The sequence below is a fragment of the Pinus tabuliformis genome, chromosome Q, assembly GCF_031772625.1.
Source record: "Pinus tabuliformis cultivar Carrire ecotype Pingquan chromosome Q, CPIR1, whole genome shotgun sequence".
Lineage (NCBI taxonomy): Eukaryota > Viridiplantae > Streptophyta > Pinopsida > Pinales > Pinaceae > Pinus > Pinus tabuliformis.
Genome location: NC_142296.1, coordinates 306,070,020 through 306,080,497, shown reverse-complemented (window position 1 = coordinate 306,080,497; position 10,478 = coordinate 306,070,020). Strand labels below are relative to the sequence as shown.

Sequence of the window (10,478 nt, the reverse complement as noted above, 5' to 3'; positions counted from 1 at the left end):
CTGCTTTTTACTTATTTACTATAAATAACTCGAGTGTCACCAAAAATGATGTACACCAACAACAATATCCAAAAATATCAATTGATATATCGAAGGATATTTAAAGTAAGCAGGGCTGTCATCGAGCGGGTCAATTTGCTAAATTTAGGCCTTGAGCGGTTCCTTTGCACGGTGTTTGACCCTATAGGGAGGTGATAAGGTAGATGGCGTGGAACACTACTGATATGCCTTCGGCAGAGCAAACGGGAATCGGCTTCTTGAATTGCAAACGCGTGGACTTAATCATGATCAACAGAAACAGCCTGGAACCACATTTCACATCACTTCGCCAAAATAAATGTAAAAATTCCCCTCCAGTTTTCAATTATCAAAATCAGCCATCTTTTATGTTAGAGCTTATACAACCACCCTGACTCGGTTATAGACTGTCGTATCATTAGTTTGTAAAGAATCCTTCATATAAACCCTATTTGGGTATAAGGCAGTGCTTGATTCTCAGTTCTATCTGAGAATTTAGGGACAAGAAGTTTACTATAACCAGTCCAGGTTCGATTCTCTGGGAAGGGACTCGACCCAACAATCCAGGAAGGGACAAGTGCTATAAGTTGTAATCGCCTTTTGAAATTAAGTGGTTTTAATATTTCAGATAAGGTTTAAGCATGGATCCAATAGAGAATGGAGAGGTAGAGAATCTAGAGATCCCTCCCTACTTCATATGTCCCATATCTATGCAAATAATGCGAGACCCCATTACAGTTTGCACTGGAATCACATATGATAGAGAGAGTATGGAGAAATGGATATATTCTTGCGGTAGGAACACATGCCCTGTTACGATGCAAGTAATGTCCAACTTCGATATGACTCCTAACCACACCCTGCGTCGCCTCATTCAAGGGTGGTGCCTCGCCAACACTTCAAAAGGTGTCCAACAAATCCCCACGCCCAGGCCCCCTGTCGACCCGGATCAGATCAAGAAATTGCTCCAAGATTTTGAATCCTGCCTGCCTTTTCAAGTGGTTAATGGCTTGAAGAAACTGAAATCTCTGGCCGACGAGAGCGAGGCAAACAGAAGGTGTATTGTTGAGTGTGGTGGTGATTCTGCATTGATTTCTGTTATTGAAACAAATACTGTGGAAATGGAAAACGGAGGCTATGAATGTGCGATGGCTTGCGAGGAGGCCTTGGGAATTCTGTACAAAGTTCCCATGGCAGATAAGACTGCAGAATCGCTTACCATGTCCAGAATCCTACGACCCATTTCATGGATTCTGAAAAGAGGCACCGGCAATGCCAGATTCCATTCGGTCATGTTACTAAAAACCATTTCTAACAATGGGCAGAAGAGACTGCAACAGCTCGTTGTGAATGCGAATGAAGATTTGTTTGATGGACTCCTCCAACTTCTGACAGAGGAAGTCTGCCCTCAAGCAACTGCTTCATCTCTGGAGGTTTTGATGGCCATCTGTTCTCCCTCAAGAAACAACAGAGTCAAGGCAATAGAGGCCGGAGCTATTTATGTATTGATTGAATTACTTCCTGAATCCCAGACAACAACTTGCGAGAAGATGCTGTGTCTTCTGGACATTTTGTGTGAGTGTGCAGAGGGAAGAGCTACAACAATCGATCACGCCATGGGAATAGCTTCCATCACCAAGAAGATGATCAGAGTCTCACCAGCTGCAACCGAGAAAGCTGTTCGAATACTCTGGTCGCTCTGTAAATGCTCTCCGACTCCTCGCCTCCTTAACGAAATGGTGCAGATGGGTACCGTCAAAATATTGTGTATGCTCCAGCAACTTGCATGCACATTAAAGACGAAGCACAAGGCAAGGGAAATGCTCAGAGAGAACGCTAAGTATTGGAGGGGCTCAGCTTGCGTTCCATCGCATTTGTTAATAATCTATGGACAGTTTTGAATTTGTGTGCATTACTGCTAGTCTAAGCCGCCTTCTTAAGTTCTCTCCGGAATAGTTTATGATAAGAGTTCATGTGGGTCTGAAAATTCATTATAGGTATGAAAGGGTTGCTTGTTGATAGGTATGAAAGGGAAAGGGTTGGTTGTTGATAGGTATGAAAGAGTTGGATGTTGAATTTATTTTGAGGAAATCTGATGAATAGTTATAATAATAATTTGAGTGTAATTATTTGATATAAAATATAATTTTACTATAGTCATTTTATCAAACCAATTTTACAGATAGCAATTTTATCAATGATTTGATTTAGCTAATATTAAAAAAATAAAATAAAATCATTTGGCTCTAAAAACATTTCAAAATCTAACAAATTTTGTCAAATTAATTGTTTAACCTAACTGCAATTATGAAAGAAGATTTGAAAATCCTACCGAGTTTTGTTAGATTAATTATCTCATTAATTCTATTTCTATTGGCCTACTATCGAAAAATATTATTCTTTTTGTCAAATTAATTATTTGACCTAACAACTATTATCAAAGAAAATTTGAAAATCCTACCGAGTTTTGTTAGATGAATTATCTCATTAATTCTATTTTTACTAGTCTAATTTCAAAATATTTCAATTAGAATATGTGTGCACTAAAATTATACATCATTTTTTATCCAAATAATTTGATTAAAAAGTGTTCTCTCTTTCTGCAATCGGAATAAAAATGTATGCACTAAATTTATACATAATTCTTGTGTCCAAATAATTTAATTAAAAAGTGTTCTCTCTTTCCAATCTCTCTGGCGCTACGGTTTTTTCAAATTTCCTATGTAATTTGCAGGTTCCAATTATTTGTCCAATTTCCAATCTGTTTTCACCTGTCTATAATGCAATTTTTAATTCGCTGTCAAGCCAAATTGGCAAGAGGTTTCAAATAACGAATCAATTCATCGGTTAAAAAAATATTATTCAATTTCTTCGTCGAGATGTATACTCTTTCGTTAACATAAAATATCAATACATTAATCTTACAACGTTCTTGCCAAATAAGGCAAACAGCAGCTTATCATGCTAGATTTTTCCATGGAATAATGTTACTCTCTTCTTAGATATATCGCATTCGATTCATCGTTGACTAACGGTGTACGGATGGAATACAAATATTTTGATATCTTTTATTTTAAATAGAAGAAAAATAATATTATTGGGTAAGGTGTGGGCGCATAATCAAAGGTTACATTACTTGTATGAATATATAAGTGAATCAAAACTCAGTACATATTTCTTTTTCTCATTAATGGATTTTAAGAATTTTATTTGGTAAGGAAAGTTAATGATATAAAAATAGTATAGTTTAATTATTAGACATTTTTGTTAGTTTCGAAGTTATATATATATATATATATATATATGTGGTGATTCTAGAGTGTATATCAGATGTAATATATCACTTCTAAGTGAGATCTCGCTACCCATCTAAATCATCATACATTATATAAATCTAATAGTTTTAATTAAGATGGCCCAGAAAGTTTAGCTACAAAATACACTAAACAAAAAATATGTAACAATTATGAATTGGTATTTTGTTCCACATGAGGGAAAAGCATATGTTCTACATACTCCATAATATAAACATCAATGCCATAGTAGTAAGAAAAAAATCATAGATATGTACAAACATATATAAGATAAGCATATAATGTCAAAAATATCAATAAACATAATAGGTATATGGAAACACTCCCACGTCGAATATAGTGTCTCTCATATTGACCATAATGTGCATACCATCCAATTGGGCCAGCAAACCCTCCTTTGACAATGGATCAGCTTAGAATTCCATAATGTGCATACCATACAATTGGGCAAGCAAACCCTCCTTTGACAATGGATCAGCTTAGGATTTTTATGTAATAAGAATGTGCATACCATACAATTGGGCAAGCAAACCCTCCTTTGACAATGGATCAGCTTAGGATTTTTATGTAATAAGAATATGTTGTAATTAAATCATGTTTATTTAATATAGTTTAATGAAAAGTTCGGTTGAAGATAAACTTTTTATTTTGGAAAATGTTTGCTAATTAACATTGGGTTAAAAAAAAAAAAAAAAAAACCTAATATTGTAATAGAATGCGCGGACACACACACTATATATATATATATAAATTAAAATTTAAAAATTTCATATTTATAAATTTCAATTATTAAAGTTATTTTGAAAACATTAAATTTATTTATATATTCAAAAATATAATTTAAATAAATTAAAATCACTATTTTATCAACAATATAATGTTATAATATATGTTATTAGAAAAGAAAAAAAAAAAAAAACATTAAACGCTTTAAATTTTATTTTATCATTTATTTATTTTTACTTTAAATAAAATAGATTTTTTTTGTTTCATAATTTCAATCAATATTACTTTGTGTTATTAGTCCTTGCCTCTATAGTATTCCCTTGACATCAAAATGTTTTGTCTGGTTAATATTTTGCAATTTTAACTAAAGTTTAAATGCTTGATAGTATTATTTTCCAAATCAAAAATAATTTCTAATTTTTGAGAAATGTTATTTCTAATTTTTTATGGGCTGAACAGGATTTGATGGGACATAATTTCTTAGTAGAGAGCATTTTATTTTTGTTATTATTTTGTGCCTCACAAATAATTTTAAAATCTAAAAAAAAATAGTGAGTGCTTTGATAATAACACTATAGTAACACTATTATGTTATTTCTCTACTCAATAATGTTAGCCCAATAATATTAGCCTAGAGAGGAAAAAATAAATCTCCAATTAATATTATTAGTGAAACATTCCTCGTGTGAATTCATTCTCATATTAGATGATGAAATAGCATTCTATGCTATTTGGTTATTTGGTGAGTGATTGTTAATTATGAATAGTGGCAGAAACACAATACGCTTGCGACGATATGCAGGTCATTCGAGAGGAAAATTTATGCCTGAAGTGATGATTGCATTAGTTAAGTCGATTTAACTTCATGATATTTATGCCACTTAACTCTTATTTTAGGCGTCTAGCATGTTTTCATTTTCAGATATGTTGAGGAAGCTCTCATTTCGGAGGCGCGACGCGTCTTTCGTTCCGTGCATGTAAGTGCATCATCCTCTTTAGAAGTGGTGGAGCGTATTATTACTTATAATGTGCACTGCTCATATGTTATTTTTATTCCTGGCAAACATGAGGGTTGCATTAAAAGGAAGGCAAGATTGCTCTTAGCTTTTGAGTTGTAGCTGTGGGTGTGGGGGCTGCAAAGTTCAGGAACATACACAATAAAAGAAGCTACTTCCTGGTTCTAAACACGAAAACACAAGGAGTACTTCCATAAAGCAAGTCAAAGAGCTAGATTCTCTTATCCCAGTGGTTAATTGCATGATGAAGGACCGTTGTAGTCATTCATTACAGCCTTTTGATCATTGCAATTAGTAAGCAGCACTATTGTACCTTACAGCAACGCTCCAAATAGCAGTTAGACTTAAATATAGTGCATATCCCACTAATCCAAGTCTCCTGCATGTTTGAATCCTTGTGCCAATCAATTAATGACATATCGAAGCTTTCATCTATGAATAATGCATAATGCATGGGGATCTATGAACATGATACGCCCGAAGACTACGAGCAATGGCAATGATGAGCTATGAGACTGGAACCCTAATTAACGATGGAGCGCAAGATTTCAGCCTCTTAAACAAGAACCAGATAAGTAGTCTCTTGTACATACTCAAAACCAGAAGGATGACTCACAAGCGCTTCAGGGTTTTGGAGTGGGCAACGAGGAGGAGCAGCATTTTACAATAAATTAGGTAGCACAGGTTTCGAAATCCAACAACCGTCCCGAATAACCCAAAGAATAAGCAAACTATCTTGGACACTAAATTTATCAATCAGTTACTTAAATCCAACGCGGGAAAACAATATTGGTAATTAAATTTGAATAAATGGAGTACATTCGAACCTTCCACCAACGTGGCGTTGCTGCTGACATCAGCGCCATAATATACAGCCCATCCAGACTTGAGGTCCTACGTAATACTGTCAATGGATAATGTTGATTATTGTTGTTGAATTGCTCGCTACTACCTTTGCTTACGCCCGTTGTGTTGTTTTCTCCATTTGAGGCTAACATTTGGGTGAATCAACAACATTTTCTATAGAAAAAACTTATAAGTAATGTTATGTGCAAAGGCAAAACACCTCAGCACAACATAAAATTAGCACCTCCGCTTTCGACAACACGGGATCATAAAATGTTGTGTTGGTTCATTGTGCAGGTCCCATAATTATGTTTATTTGGACAGCCAAAATGGTGATCAAGATGTGTATGAATGTGCGTATATTCAACCTGAACTCATAGACAAATCTAGCAATAACGTGAACCAAGGAGAGCGTTAAACGTTGTGTGTATAACTAAACTATTATGTTGTGTATATGGATTTGACAATCAATGCTACAGGAAACAATACAACAATCACATTACACATTGTTGTAGGTAGACTCTCACATGTAATGAAGCATTAAACTCCACGGCAATGATGACTGTAATGAATATGGTCTCACTCATGCTCATGAAGAAGTCACTCTTTGATAGTTGCCTTATCTTCACGTTTTGTCTTTGTCTTTCTTCATAAACCAACCGTCGTATATTAAAAACAAAACAAGTGTTATAATTGTGAGGGGGATTAAGTGATTTCGCTAGATATTTGTTGGTCATTTATCTATTCTATTTGGACCTTTACTATTATTTTTCAATTTTATTAATTGTAGTACAATTTATTATTTTTAACATTTTTTTTGGTCCTCAACTTCAGAACCATTTTGAAGACCTACACCATATTTTTTGTTTGGACATTTGTAATGTGGTATTATGGGCGTCATCCTATGCCAAAGTTGCCAGCCTGGAAAATTAATATACCAATTTACGCAAACAAGAAGGGCTTATCTCCTCACTTTTTTGGATAGGATTTTCCATTGTTTTTCGATAATAAATAAGTGGATGCAAAAGTAAAGTTTTATTTCTATTTCATGTGTGTATTTCTATAATTTGTTGCATAAATCTGAATCGCGACGTGAGTTCTAAAGTCGAATGTTTAGATTGTTGTGTACTTCGCAAGGTCCTACAACACTATATTTTCAACAGAGAAGTACCGTTAATTATTTTCAACAGAGAAGTACACTTATGCAACGTGTGGACTGTAATTGGATTGATTATCCTCCGAAAACAAACGTTGCGGAGGATTTAGGCGCCCCAACAGGAAGTCATACGCTTTCAAGAGTAAGGACTGTGTTGATCGATGGAATTCCAATTTTGTTGATGCGTCCGGAGTTGTTAGAATAAAGAATTTAACATATGATGACCTTAACAATCCATTCACAAGGGGTTTGGCCACTTGTTGAGTGTCCGACGATTAATGAAGTTAATGGGATCTGGACTCAATTAGCTATGAATAGTTGGGAATAATGTAATTAGTTAGGTAAATTGCTGACAAATTAGTCAGCGGATTCTGTGTTCTCTGTAAAATTAAAACAGCAAATTGTTAGGGTGGTTAGTGTAGAAATTAGTTGTAGTAGTGCTGGAAATTAGATGTAGTGCCAATGGATTTGCTTCAGAGTTGATTTTAGTAATAATTTTACTATATAAGAATATAGTTAATGGTTCAATTAATATATGAGATCTACAACAAATTTTCGCTCACAGAGTAACTGAGTAACTGTAGTTTATTTGTTTTATTTTTTTTATATATGTATTTTTGTTCATAGTTATGTTATTTTATCCGCTGGGTTAAATAAGTCATTTCATATTCTACAAGTGGTATCAGAGCTTAATGTTGAAATATTATTTTCAACTGCAGGGCTTGTCCTTTGCCATACTCCTGTACTGATGAATCAACAGCCCTACCTCTGCATTGAAGAAACTACCATTAAACAGCCGCAGCTCCAGCGTTTTCCTGAATCAGCCATTACACAACAATTTATTACGGAATGGTGGTCACTCACGGAATGATGGTAATTTATTGCTGCAGTTGGTAAATGTAGGTAGGATTTTTAATTTTATTTTATTTTAATTCACAGGTATAGTTTTGCTTTTACGACAAGTAAAAAAAATCGTGAAGTTCAGTTTTCTGTTGAATCTGAAAAATGTAATGTAGACACAGCAGTGTGTAAGTTTTTTTGAAACAGAGACAAAGCTCTCTTTGTAATGCACAGCAGTGCAGAAGTGTTTTTTATGTATGCAGCAGCGTGAATGTATGAACGTAATTTACACACAGCAGTGTAAAATGTTTCAAGGAAGAAACATAGTGTTACAGCAGCGTTATGAGCTAAAACAGAGTGTTACAGCAACATTAGTTCTGACCAGAAACAGAGTGTTTTGTAAATGCACAGGAGTGTTGTCACAGCAATGCAAAGTGCAGACACAGCAGTGAAAGACAGCGTGTTGATTTTTCAGAGGAGACAGAGTATTTTGTTTTCTGTAATGTACAGCAGTGCAGACACAGTAATGTATTTTCTGTTTACAGCATGAAGTTTTTTAAGTCTTGAACTGTCTCTAAAAGTAGCCTTGTTGAATCCCTCTGTCAAGAGGAAGGTGTTTTTTTCAAGAACAATCTTTTATGAAATTCCTGTAACAGTTAGTTTACTTTTAATAAACGCAAGTTAATTTTTCCTGTTGTTGTTACACCGTAACTCAAAAAAATACTTGATGTCAAAAATTTACGTTGCTGCAACACCACGAACAGCGTTGCTGCAACACCAGTTACAGCAACTCAAAAAAAACTATGTTACTGAAACACCGTTTCCAGCAAGTGATTTTTTGGGTTTTCTGTGTTAAAACAGAGTATAAAAACAGAGCATTTTTGTTGTCTGTCTGTTATGGAATTTTCATAAATTTCCAACATGGTATCAGAGCTAGTCCAGGCTCTTTGAAGTGTCAAAAAAGCTGAAGGAAGGGTTTATTGCTATAGCAACTTCACCAGCAGAGTGAAGAGAGTCAGTGAATTTTTTTTACACAGTCAAGTATTGAAAGAATGGCTAGCACCAGCACTAGTATGGGTATGTTTAACACCCAGCTCCCACAATTTAATGGGAAAAACTATGACTATTGGGCCATAACCATGAGAGTCGTTTTTATCTCTCAAGATTTATGGGAATTAGTTGAATCTAGGTTTGCAGAACCAGCAGATGAAAATGAGTTCAATGCATTAACTCAGGGAGAGAAAGATCTTCTGAAGAGCAATAGAAAGAAGGATGCAAAAGCCACTGTATTGTTGTATCAAGCAGTGGAACAGAGTGTATTTCCAAGAATAGCAGCAGCTAAGACATCTAATGAAGCATGGCAAACTCTCAAGACAGCGTATCAAGGCATGGAGAGAGTGAAGACAGCAAAACTACAATTGTTGAGGGAGGATTTTGAGAATCTGAACATGAAGGAGTCAGACAACATTGACTCATTCTTCACACATGTGATTGGTCTGATCACACAGATGAGGACTCATGGAGAAACCATTGAAGAAAGGAGGATTGTGGAGAAAATATTGAGGGTCTTACCCTCAAAGTTTGATGTGATTGTCACCACCATTGAAGAGACAAAGGATCTCTCAAACTTTTCAGTTGATGAGCTACATGCATCACTGATAACACATGAGCAGAGGTTGAGTAGAAATGAAAACTCATCTCTAGAGCAAGCCTTCAAGACCCAGATGTATTTTGGAAGAGGAAGAAGTCAAGGCAGAGGAAACAAGAGAGGAAGAGGCAGAAGCCAGAACAGAGGTGGAAGGAACAGCCCAGCAAATGCTCAATAGGCAGCAATCCAAATCAGAACCAAGGCCAAGGCAACAGTCAGCAAAGAGGACAACATCATGCTCAAGGACAAAGGTATGAAAAATCCAATGTCCAATGCTATTATTGTAAAAAATATGGGCACTATGCCAGTGAATGTAAGAAGAAACAACATGATATGATCAATAGATCTAATGCAAACATTACTAGTGAAAATATCAGCCAAAATAATGTGTTGTTAGCTTGTAATATGGCTGAAACAAATAGTGAAGACATATGGTTTTTAGACTCAGGTTGCAGCAACCATATGACAGGAAGCATAGCCTTCTTTTCTGCCCTAGATAAAAATGTGAAATCAGAAGTCACACTAGGAACTGATAGCAAAATTTCTGTTATGAGAAAAGGAGAAGTTAAAATATTTACAAAGCAAGGAGAAAAGAAAACCATAGAAGATGTCTACTATGTCCCTGGAATGAGGTGTAACCTCTTGAGTATTGGACAGCTTGTCCATAAGGGGTACAATGTTTTCTTTAAGAATGATGTATGCACCATCATGGACAGAGCACCCAGCAAGCGATGCATTGCTGAAGTGAAGATGACAAGGAACAGAATGTTCCCTCTTAGAATAAGAGCAGATTTGAAAAATAAAGAAGAAATTGCAGCAGTGACACAAGAGGCTTTCCAAAGCGTGCCAAAAGATGAAAATTGGTTGTGGCACTTGAGATTTGGACATCTCAATTTTGGAGGTCTAAACTTGTT

At 35.3% G+C, this 10,478-nt stretch overlaps 1 pseudogene; it reads left to right on the top strand.

The window, feature by feature from the left end:
- Nucleotides 1-659: 659 nt before the first annotated feature.
- On the top strand, nt 660-1,919 carry LOC149219425 (E3 ubiquitin-protein ligase PUB23 pseudogene; annotated as a pseudogene).
- Nucleotides 1,920-10,478: the final 8,559 nt, after the last annotated feature.